The sequence below is a fragment of the Eptesicus fuscus genome, chromosome 5, assembly GCF_027574615.1.
Source record: "Eptesicus fuscus isolate TK198812 chromosome 5, DD_ASM_mEF_20220401, whole genome shotgun sequence".
NCBI lineage: Eukaryota > Metazoa > Chordata > Mammalia > Chiroptera > Vespertilionidae > Eptesicus > Eptesicus fuscus.
The window spans coordinates 47,950,329-47,962,807 of record NC_072477.1 but is presented as its reverse complement, the minus strand read 5'-3'; the positions used below and the strand labels follow the sequence as shown (position 1 = coordinate 47,962,807).

The 12,479-nt window shown below is 50.0% G+C and overlaps 1 protein-coding gene across 1 annotated transcript in view; it reads left to right on the top strand.

Annotated features, from left to right (window-relative positions):
• C2CD4A (C2 calcium dependent domain containing 4A) overlaps window positions 1–11,528 on the top strand; it is a 55,297-nt gene extending 43,769 nt beyond the window's left edge. Inside the window, exon 2 of the transcript XR_008556115.1 lies at window positions 11,487–11,528. The gene's annotated coding sequence lies outside the window, so the exon portion shown is untranslated. The remainder of the gene's footprint in view (window positions 1–11,486) is intronic.
• Window positions 11,529–12,479: the final 951 nt, after the last annotated feature.

Genomic DNA, 12,479 nt, shown 5'->3' with positions numbered 1-12,479 from the left:
GAGCCACAGAGGAAATAGAGCTACTGCTGGAGATGCCTTCTGAGTTAGAGGGAAACCAAGAAATATTCCAGCTTCTCCCTTCTACCCGCCTATCTCTTCCACCTGTACCTCCCACTGGTAGCAGCCAGCTGATGTGGGAACTTGAGAAACAAACCTGCGGAGGTCAGCTACCTTTGCTGGCCCCCCTACTCTGCTCTCTATGACCCTCCTCCCCAATGACACAGAGCTAAGAAGGGGAAGAGAAGAAGGAAACATCCTAAGAGCAAGCAAGCCCAGGATAGACCAACCCCTGGTGTTTCTTGGCATGTGTTGATAAGGAGGTAGAAAGATTAGAGCTAGAGATGGTAGCTTATCAACCCTCGAAATCAGTAACTTTCAACCTTTTTCATCTTATGGCACAGGAAAACTAATTACTAAAATTCTGTGGCACAATAAAAAATATGTTTTTTGCCGATGTGACAAAAAAGGTATAATTTTGATTCATTTACACCAGATGGCTATTATTGTGTTGGCTGTTGTCTTTTTTTTTAATTTGATAGTCTAAGGCAGTGGTCGGCAAACTCATTAGTCAACAGAGCCAAATATCAACAGTACGACGATTGAAATTTCTTTTGAGAACCAAATTTTTTAAACTTAAACTTCTTCTAATGCCACTTCTTCAAAATACTCTCCCAGGCTGTGGTATTTTGTGGAAGAGCCGCACTCAAGGGGCCAAAGAGCCGCATGTGGCTCGCGAGCCGCAGTTTGCCGACCACGGGAAGGGAAAAGAAGTCAGTGCCCCCGACTAAATAGTTGGATACTTACTGCATGTCTTAAAAATTCTTGAGGCACACTGGTTGAAATTTGCTGCTCTAAATTAAGGAATGTAGGAGCTAGTAAGGGATATATGACAGGATTTGCCATGATATATTGCTACTTTCTCAGTAAATAAAGCTTTGAGTTGGCCTGGGTGATTTTATGTGACAGAAATTCCTCCAAGCATACGTGTAGGGGGTATTTTCTCTGGTTTCAGAGTTGATGCAAAATGTCTCCGATTTTTATCTTCCTTGGATCATTTGAGTCAGTCTTTAGGCAGTTGTACATCTGTTCTTTTGCCCCTGTTTCCCAGCATTCTCCCAATAGGTCCAGATCTTTGTGAGTGCAGGGCAAATTTCCAATAACCGAGTCCAAAGGATCCATATCTCTTCCAAACCCAAATCAACAGATTTTAAGAGTGCCTTAATTGTTTTTTCATTAAAATGCCATGCATAGAGAAAGGGATATGGAGCCTAAAGAGAGGTATTTGCAAGTGGTGTGATGTTGGACAGATAAATTAACAGGGTTGTTTTTTTTTTAATAAACAGTTTTAAACTTTAGACTCCTCAATGCTAAAATAGGGATATCTAGCCTCTTCCAAACTGTCAGGATGTAATAGGTATCCAACAAATAGTAGGTATTTGAATTGTGACAGTATTTAATTTTCACTGAAATATTTGTGGCAATAGATGAAGACAAATATTTGGTTAAACTGCCTTAAAAACAGAAGAGTCCTCAAATTCAGTGGCTTCCTATTTTTTTTAAAATCATGACTCACAATAAGTAATACATTTATATAATAATACATTTCATGTATGAAATAAAAACAAAATGTTGCATGGAACATCCCTTACTCTTACTACATTTGATGGATGCTGATATTTTTTATTCTATGCCATTCCATTCCATTTCCTAAAAAAATAAAACCCTGGTCATGACTCAACAGGCTCCAATTGAGTGGAAAATTCTCACTCATTAGATTCTTTTTTTAAAATGTGTTTAAAAGGAGAACCAAGATGGCGGCATAGGTGAAACACCTAACCTGCAGCCGGGCACAACAATTTCAAAGGCACAACTAGAGGTCAGAACGGACATCGTCCAGAACCACAGGAGAGCTGGCGGACTGAAATGCCCACAGCTGGGGGGAAGGAGAAGGCCACGGGGACAATCGGGGGAGCTGTAAAAGCCTGAGGTATGGAGAAACTGGCGGAGACACGAGCACGCGCGCCTGCGGGGAGGATGGAGCCGGAGAGGAAGGGGCGGCTGACGGCCTGGCCGGCGTTCACTGGCAGGAAGGAGATAAAGGCTCCGGAATGCGCTAAGCGCCGGCTCCGACTGCACTGAGCGCCAGTTCCGGGCGAAACCCTGGGAAGCCAGGCGCAGGCTGGGGGAATGAATCTGGGCTGTGGGGCGCAGGCACAGAGGAGCGGGGGAAGGCAGAGCTCCAGAGGCGCGCACGGGAAGGGGCGCAAAGGACGGACTGTTGCCTGCGCCACTGAACTGCCCTAGCGGGAAGGAGACATAAGCTCAGGACCGTGCTGAACCCCAGTTCCGACTGCACTGAACCCCAGTTCCGGGCGAAACCCTGAGAAGCCAGGCGCACGCTGGGGGAATGAATTTGGGCTGTGGTGGCGGAGGCACAGAGAAGCGGCGGCTCCAGACGCGCGCACTGGAAGGTGCGCAGAGGACGGACTTTTGCCTGCGCCACTGGGTGGCCCTGCTGGGAAGGAGACAGGGACGCCAGACTGCGCTGAGACCCAGTTCCGACTACACTGAAGCCCAGTTCCAGGCGAGAATCTGGGAGTCCAGATTCATTAGGGGAGGGACTGGACTGTTTGGCAGTGGGCGAAACTCCAGGGCGCGTTTCTCTCGGGGGTGTTTGCGGGGAATACAGAGGGACACAGACACAGGAGCCTCATAGGGCGGGGCTGACAGGAAGCCAAGGTTGTAGGCTCCACCCTGTAGCTCCGCCCCAGCCAAGCTGAGCAGAAGCTTTTTCCTGCTGAGTGCCTCAGGTAATGGCTGACCCACACTACATTGGAGACCCAGAAACGAGGGCATCTAGTGGTTGGTGTGAGATGACACCAGATTTCAATCACTTGCATAAGGGAGGCATTCTAGAGGCAGACTCAGTGAGCGCCAAGGCATTGCTGCATCAAGACCCGGCCCACAAACATGTCTCCTGCACAGCAACTCTTCCTATATAGACAAAGAGGGTCCTCACGGCCAATTGGCCTGGAGGACAATTCCTCCCAGTGACACCAACAACAATCAAGACTTAACTGTACAAAGGAGGACCAAGATGGAGACATAGGGCGGCAGCCTGATCGTTGCCTACCACAACAATATTGAGACTACGACGGGAGAGCAGAGCAGACACCAGCCAGAAAGACCGGGGGGCTGGCTGAGCAGATGCTCTACAACTAGAATAAAAGAGAGGGGTACGCAGGATGATGCTGATGCCGGTGACCCAAAGTCCACACTTTAAGAACTATGGCTCAGGCGACACAATGGTGGCCTGGAACGTGCTCGGCGCAGTTCCCCCGGCGGTCTCCGGCTGAGGGGACGGCTCCACTCGCTGCCGAGCACGGACAGACGAGCCCCTGGGAGACATGGGGTGGGAGACTCCGTGCTTGCTGACCTCCAAGTCCTTCAAGAATCTCAATGCCCCGAAGTGGCCAGGTGCGCACGCTCAGCGACTGGCCACCGTTGCAGACCCAAGGGCCGACGCAGCGACACCGGACCAGCCCACCGCCGGGCACCGGGCACACCGGAACCTTGCCGAGCCCGCCGCCCAACGAGTTCTGCGGCAGCCGCCCTGGAGCTCTGAGAAAATGACCGAAGGAATTGCTGAGAGGGAATTGACCAACAGGAATTGGGATCAAGAAGACGAAACCCCGCTGAGACCCGAGTCCAGGCGAGCCTGCGAGCCTCTGGGCTCAGATGTGGTCACACGCCTCTGGGCCTAGGTGAGGCCTCACGCCCCTGGGTTTGGGTGAGGCCACGCGCCCCTGGGTCCAGGTGAAGCTGGATTCCGGGTTCGGGTGAGGCCATGTGCCCCTGGGTCCGGGCGAATCTGAACCCTGGGTCCGGGTGAGGCCGTGGGCCCCTGGATCCGGGTAAGGCTGGGTCCCGAGTACGGGTGAGGCCGTGAGCCCCTGGATCCGGGTGAGACCACGCGACCAGGGGTCTGAGAGAGGTAACGCGCCCCTGGGTCCGGGTGGCTTCGTGCACCTAGGTCCAGGTGAGGCCACGTGCCCCTGGGTCTGGGAGAGGCCACGCGCCCCTGGGCCCGGGTGAGACCATGTGTCCCTGGATCCGGGTGAGGCCGCGTGCACCTAGACCCGGGTGAGCCCAAGTGGCCCTGGGTCTGGGAGAGGCCAAGCGTCCCTGGGTCCGGGTGAGACCATGTGTCCCTGGATCCGGGTGAGGCCGCGTGCACCTAGGCCCGGGTGAGCCCAAGTGGCCTTGGGTCTGGGAGAGGCCAAGCGTCCCTGGGTCCGGGTGAGACCATGTGTCCCTGGATCCGGGTGAGGCCTCGTGTACCTAGGCCCGGGTGAGCCCAAGTGGCCCTGGGTCTGGGAGAGGCCAAGCGTCCCTCGGTCCGGGTGAGACCATGTGTCCCTGGATCCGGGTGAGGCCTCGTGCACCTAGGCCCGGGTGAGCCCAAGTGGCCCTGGGTCTGGGAGAGGCCAAGCGTCCCTGGATCCGGGTGAGACCATGTGTCCCTGGATCCGGGTGAGGCCTCGTGCACCTAGGCCCGGGTGAGCCCAAGTGGCCCTGGGTCTGGGAGAGGCCAAGCGTCCCTGGGTCCGGGTGAGACCATGCGTCCCTGGATCCGGGTGAGGCCTCGTGCACCTAGGCCCGGGTGAGCCCAAGTGGCCCTGGGTCTGGGAGAGGCCAAGCGTCCCTCGGTCCGGGTGAGACCATGTGTCCCTGGATCCGGGTGAGGCCTGGTGCACCTAGGCCCGGGTGAGCCCAAGTGGCCCTGGGTCTGGGAGAGGCCAAGCATCCCTGGGTCTGGGTGAGACAGTGTGTCCCTGGATCCGGGTGAGGCCTCGTGCACCTAGGCCCGGGTGAGCCCAAGTGGCCCTGGGTCTGGGAGAGGCCAAGCGTCCCTGGGTCCGGGTGAGACCATGTGTCCCTGGATCCGGTGAGGCCTCGTACACCTAGGCCCGGGTGAGCCCAAGTGGCCCTGGGTCTGGGAGAGGCCAAGCGTCCCTGGGTCCGGGTGAGACCATGCGTCCCTGGATCCGAGTGAGGCCTCGTGCACCTAGGCCCGGGTGAGCCCAAGTGGCCCTGGGTCTGGGAGAGGCCAAGCGTCCCTCGGTCCGGGTGAGACCACGTGTCCCTGGATCCGGGTGAGGCCTGGTGCACCTAGGCCCGGGTGAGCCCAAGTGGCCCTGGGTCTGGGAGAGGCCAAGCATCCCTGGGTCCGGGTGAGACCATGTGTCCCTGGATCCGGGTGAGGCCTCGTGCACCTAGGCCCGGGTGAGCCCAAGTGGCCCTGGGTCTGGGAGAGGCCAAGCATCCCTGGGTCTGGGTGAGACAGTGTGTCCCTGGATCCGGGTGAGGCCTCGTGCACCTAGGCCCGGGTGAGCCCAAGTGGCCCTGGGTCTGGGAGAGGCCAAGCGTCCCTGGGTCCGGGTGAGACCATGTGTCCCTGGATCCGGGTGAGGCCTCGTACACCTAGGCCCGGGTGAGCCCAAGTGGCCCTGGGTCTGGGAGAGGCCAAGCGTCCCTGGGTCCGGGTGCGACCATGTGTCCCTGGATCCGGATGAGGCCTCGTGCACCTAGGCCCGGGTGAGGTCACGTGCCCCTGGGTCTGGGAGAGGCTAAGCGTCCCTGGGTCCGGGTGAGACCATGCATCCCTGGATCCGGATGAGGCCTCGTGCACCTAGGCCCGGGTGAGCCCAAGTGGCCCTGGGTCTGGGAGAGGCCAAGCGTCCCTGGGTCCAGGAGAGACCATGTGTCCCTGGAACCAGGTGAGGCCTTGTGCAACTAAGCCCGGGTGAGGCCACGTGCCCCTGGGTCTGGGAGAGGCCAAGCGTCCCTGGGTACGGGTGAAGCCAGATCCTGGGTCCGGGTGAGGCCGTGCGCCCCTGGATCCATCCGGGTGAGGCGGGGTCCCAGGCCCGGGTGAGACTACGCGCCCCTTGGGTATGGGTGAGGCCACGTGCCCCTTAGTCCGGGTGACGCCGTGCCCCTGGGTTCGGCCGAGACCAAACCAGAGGGAGTCGGACCTTCATTACCACCATTTGTCCACCATCCAGAGCTGAGGGGTCAGTGCTGACATGTACACATAAGGAACTACTGGACATTGAAATTGGGTCTCAAAAGAACTGTTGGTCCAGGGGGAAGCTCGCTACAGATTGATTCATTTGCCTGTCAGCATAACTATTATTGCTCGTCTCACATTCAGTTCTTATTAGTATATATCTAGTGACATATGATCTCGCTCATCTAGGGGAAATGATGAACAACATAGACTGAGGAACAAGAACAGAACCAGAAGCAAGGAAGCATCGATCGGACTATCGGGCCTCAGAGGGAGGATAGGGGAGGGTAGGGGGAGGGTGGGGGGGAGGGGGAGAGTTCAACCAAAGGACCTGTATGCATGCATATAAGCCTATCCAACGGTTAAGTTCAACAGGGGATTGGGGCATGCGTGGGGAGAGGGGTGGGATGGGAATGGGGGGATGAGGACAAATATGTGACACCTTAATCCATAAAGAAATTAAAAAAAAAAATTAAAAAAAAAAAAAAAAAAAAAAAAAAAAAAAAAAAAAAAAATAAAATGTGTTTAAAAGGAAGTCTGCCTAATTCATTGACGTCAGAGGAAGTCAGGCAGCTGTGGACAACTCAAAAACTCTCCAAGAGCTTAACATGAATGAGAACCCCAACCTTACCTACACTCGTTGGGTTTTACTACCAGAGCACAAGTTCTAAATTATGCTTTACAAGTGCTTGTCATGTAACATTTGGGCAACCTCGGATAAGTCCCATTGACATGAACTTGTCTCTGGCTGAGTCATTTAAAAATGGCATATGTCCCAACATCTCTATTTGCGTCCTTCGGGAGAGCATTAGTGATTTTTCTATTTTAAGCAGTGAAGGATGTGCCTTTGCATTCTGAGGCAATTTCTGAGCCCTCTAATTGCCAACAGCTTTGGTGCAATAGGTAGGCACTTAGTGAAGTCACATTATAATATGAGTTGCTCAAATATTTAATCAGCTGTGCATGGGTTCCTTCTGTATGGAGTTCTATTCGCCATGGCTAGGAGTTGCTATGGGTTACAGCTCCCCTGTCAACTATGAGAAAGCTGGATTTGGCAGACAAATTCCATTAATGGCTTCCTCTTGATTAAGAAAAATTGGCACATCAGACTCTTAGACTAATAGTAGAAAGTTACGGATTCTTGTCACACCTATCCTGAATAGTTTATTGGGAAATTATCAATGTTTTCCTTACTTTCATTCATTCAGAGGGAAGAGTGCATATTCAGAGGTGGATCCCATTCAACTACGAGTGTGTGCTGGGAGCTTTCATAAAGGTTAAAATAATTTGTCCATGAGGAAATGAGATTAAGAGCATGGGTAGAGAGGATAACCTTTGAAAGGAGGAGAGACACGTTTTTGAGACTTAATATAAACATTTATATTTAAATGTTTTTAAATGAAGCAGTTGGAAAATGAGAAAGATTCTCTCTAATAAGCCCCACCATTTTAGTAAAGTATAAGGAGTCCTGGTTAGAGAGGGCTAGCAGTTTGGGGACCTGATTCAGAGACTAATGATTTGCAGAAATCTTTTTCCCAAATTAAAAGCTTAATATAGTTCACTAAAATAAAATAACAGTGAAACAAGCTTAAAATAAAATTTGTCCAAGAATATCCCTTCGGCCAGTGAAAGAACTTTGAGACTCTAAGCCCAAGTCTGTCTAGCTCATTTTGAGTGCCCATTATGTGCCAGGCATTGTTGGGGAACATGCAATATAAGCAAGATTTTTTTAAGGAGCTTGAGGTCTAGTGGGGAAGATAGATCCATAAACATACTAACATAGATTGATCAAAGGACTGGATTGGAAAGTACCATGGGAGATCATAAGGCTGCATGACTAATTCTGTTTTGAGTTTCCTTGATCTCTATATATAGATGGGGATTCCCCGTGTCATGGGAAGTTTGAGAAGCAAGATTAATACAAATTACAAGTCAGACTCCTATTGAATATGAAATTTATTTTTTACTCATGAAATCGGAGTATTTAAAAATGTTGGCTTTTAAGAAGGGCCCTCCCAACTTAGACATTCTATGTGACTTGAAGTAGATGGGCCATGGGCTAATATTTAGTAACCTTTTTGGCTGTAAAGTCATGTGTTGTTTTGCCCTTGGCTAGGCCCATCATTTACTTTTAAAGGTTAAGAAGCTGGATGTCTTCCCCTTTCTAAGATAATCAAATTCATTTTTTTATTCATCTTCTTCAGTTCCCTTCCTGTCTCTCCTTTCCTTTGGCAGTAACCTTGGCATCTGTCAATGTTATAATGGAACATTAGTTCCCTTTTCCCAAAAGGACCAGAGAAGGCAAATTTAGCTCAATTTCGCCCTCTTTCCAACCTAGCTCACATACTCCTGCAATCCTTTGGACATTTTAAATACTTGTTCAGACCTCACACCTTCTCAGGAGAGAGCAAATGCCTCTTCCCCAAGTTTCAACAAAAGATTAATTGAGTGTGGAGAACGCTGAGTCTCATGCCAATCCCAGGGCCAAAGGTGCTGGCCAGGAGGAATGCAATGTTCCAGTATTGCTGGTCTCGGGTATGGGACATGTGCTCCAACCTGGACATTCAGAGGGGGATCCCATTCAATAACATAATAGGAGAGGGGAAGGAAGACCCAAAACACTGTCAGTAGAAATAGGGTGAATAGATGCTAGGCTACCCCAAGATAGCTACCAGGAGTATATGAGGCCCTTCCTAAGCATTCCAGAAACCTTGGAGAGGGCATTTTATGTTTTATAAATCTGCCAAAGTCTTATATAGATAGTTAGAGGCAGTGAGGCATTATCTAATATGTAGTTTATGTTGGGAAATGAATGGGATAAGAGGTAAGAGATCCAATCACCACGAAACTAATGAAGCTCAAACTGCCCATATTTGACAGTAATCCTAAAAATGTTACATGACATTACCAATAATAAACAATGACACTGAAACTAACTTTTCTACACTACTGATAATAAAATATTTTAACCTCCCATACTAAAGGAAAGGCTATCACTTTCTCCTCTCTATAACAATGATATTGCTAAATCATTGCAATATAAAGATATGATCAAATAGTATGCAGCCAAAACATGGAAAAAGTACTTAGAGGTGTGTCAGATATTAATAAAATGGTTTGCTGTTTACTTGGATTTTGTGTTTGGGGCATTTGTCAGGTCTTTTCAATTTGTTATGACTTCTTTTCTCATTTGAGTTAATTTACATTTATACTTATGTATTTGCAATTATGTGTTCACGTTTGTAAAGAAAGTGCTGAAATTGTGGAAGCTCCAGACCTCACAGAACCCTGCATTCCTTTTATGGCGGGATCCAGAGGGCGGCCTAGAGCGTCAAGCTCAAGTCTAATAGTCCCAGCAGATCCTGGCCACACATCCTCACACCACAAACCCAGAAGAAAGTGTCTGCATTCCCGCATCCCAGCTTAAGCCCTAGGTTCACTCTTCTTGGACCAGCTCCATTGCTCACCCCTTGAGCCAACCATCCTGTGGGGAAGGGATGTGTGTCTGGTTTAAGCCAATCACGACCCATTCTGGAGCTGGGGGTAGGGTAGTTCCACTCAAACCACATAGTTAAGAATAGATACAGAGGGGTTGTTTTCAAAGGCAACTTTGCCAAGGAAGAGTGGAATAAATACTGGACAGAAAGCAACAGGTATCCCTGAGCTGGGACTCGCCTCAGGTGTGAAATGGGAGGGGGCCCCAAAAACTCAACCACAAGTTAAATAATAAAGATTGAACGTGCGGTGACCATGGAAATGTGCCTCTCAGGTCTCCCGCCGGCAGGAGGATAATTAGCTGGTGCCCCCAGCTGCAGCCTCTTTATATTCACCGCCATGTTTGCACAAGACCACGCTTCCTGTGGGCTGCTCAAGTAAAGTAAATTAACCACCTATTAGGTACAAAGTCAGTGAGTCTCAACTCTGATTGTATTACAACAAAACTACCAGTGGAGATTTTGTTTTTTAGTGCATTTTCTGGGCCCCATTTCTGCAGAGGGTAACTGTGCTTGAGCACTGGTGTGTCAGGTGCTGGGAGTGGGTAGGGTGCTGAATGGGGCAGCCTCTGCCCACCAGGACGTGACGCCCGCAAAGCCTGAGGATGGAAGAGCAGCCACATCACATTACCACACCCTGGTTAAATCAGTAACTAGAAGGAGGGGCTGCAAGGAGGAGTTGTTGTGAGTGTTATCAATCAGTAACAAACAGGAAGCTCCACAAGGACAGGCTCAGAGACTCAGGCTCAGCTTGCTTTCTCCCTCAAGTTTTCCTTCCCTGGAGCTTAGTCCCCGTTTCTCCAGGGAACAACCAGAAGATGGGAATCAGCTCAGGGTGCAGTGTGATTCCCTGCGAAGGCCAAACCTGAGCACTAATGAGTTCAGCCCTACAGTGCATACCCAGCTGCCTCCAGTTTCGTCCGGTGTCTGTCCCTCTTGGCTGGGAGCACACGCCTCGGGTGTCCTGGCAAGCACAGTCTCCTAGTTGGAGCAAAAGGAAGAGAGGCTGCGGGCTTTCCCTGTGCCTACTGTGCAATGGGAAGCGAAGACCAGGCTTTCCATCCCCATTTGCCTTTTACCAGGCAGAGCACTTAGAGCAAATGATTTAACTTCTCGGCATCTCAACTTCCTCCTCTGTCATTTGGAAATAATAGTATTTACCTTGCAAAGTTGTTACCAGGATGAAGAGATTACACATGTGACAATGTCCCCAAGCACAGTGAGTTCAGAGTTGGGACTCTATGAATACTGAGCCCCCCACCCCACCCCAATTGCCAAGAAATTATCTTCTCTAGAATTAGAACAAAAATTCTGTTGTCAAAACCATGAGGAATATCAGAAAATTCCAGTTTACATTGTCCTTGAAATTCCCGTTCTGTCCCTTGTTTGTACCCAGAGCCTCCACAGCAGCCAAAACCAACTCTCTGGGAAGGTGCTAATGTCAACCTTTCCCACCTCATGTGAATTTCTACTTCTCTGGACATTTCTTCCAAACGCATGGCATGATAACTGTTCAGTCTCATTGTAGAAAAGAAAGGCTTTGCCTCTTGGTAAAGAAAGCCACATCAACAACAACGACCCTTCTGGTGGCCCCAAATCACACCAAATAGGGGTCTCCCTCTTACAGGAGTGGCCTCAGCTGAAATGGCAGAAGTATAAGGTCCATTCTCCCAGGGGACTGCAAGCATGTTTAGTAGGAAAGATCTCTCATCTTTTAAACTAAACCTTACCTTGGATCCTGATGTTTATAAAACATATACATATCTTTTATTGATATGCATCTATTTTAATTCAAACTTATCATTTCTGTTCATTATAATCTGAAAAATGTATAAACAAGAGACTGTCTGGGAGTTGGGACATCAGGTGAAAGTTACATTTTCTAGCACCTACAGTAACTTGTTGTTTCGGTTCCTCAGTTTCAAGAAAACCCAGCCACACAGGTACCTGTTAATGTTTCCAGTCTTTCCACAATCTTCTGTCAATCTTAGGAGATGCCTTGATAAATATGTCCTTAAAGCTTGAAGATTATATATGTGGCAATAAGCACCCAGAAGTCACCATCATTGCTTAAATGATCTGTAACATAATATTTGTACATCGCAACCTGTTTGGCATTCACTAATCGTTGCACAAGTGAGAATTACTCTGCACTGAGAGTGTGTTCCAGGCAGATGCATCTGAGTTTGGCAAGGCCTGGGATCCAGGGAGGCACACAGGAGCTCTGCTTAGGCACAGCCCTGATTTTAAGACAAGACCGCTGAGCACTGGCAGCCTTCCAGGTCAGCGCACGTCTACACGATATGAAATGTATGCATGGGAGATGTCCACACAAGATGGTCTCCAAGGCTACAGAACAAGCTCACATGGAACTACAAATTAATGGGCTCATCTCTCCTGTGGTTAAAATTAGAATACAATCTATTTGATTATTCTTGCCGTCTTCTTACTGTTGAAAGACACTTGAATATTTCAGTGAGCTTGCAGGTCCCCTGAAGCATCTCTGCAGAGTGGTTGGGAAGCTCCTGATCCCTACCCATCCCAGCCCGATACAGAGGGAGAAACAAGGCCCAGAGAAGCACGGGGTCCTGCCCAGCTCACACAGCCCACTAGCGGCAGAACCACAGAGAGAACCCAAACCTTCAGCAGCCTCCTCTATCAGTGCTCTTACTGCCACCCCACGGTGCCAGGAGACTCCCGCACACCACAGTGAAGGCAGCGGCAGACACCAGCACGCAGCCAAGCACGGAACCCTTTCCCACACGGGAGAGAACAGTCCCGAAGTGACCGGAGGCCTTTATGACTCAGCCTGTGCGGTGGAGCATGGAGAAGTAATGGTTTTTGTTGTTTGTTTTTTAGTTTGGTTTGGTGTTTGAGAAAGACAGAAGCCAAGATCCATCACACCCAGGGGT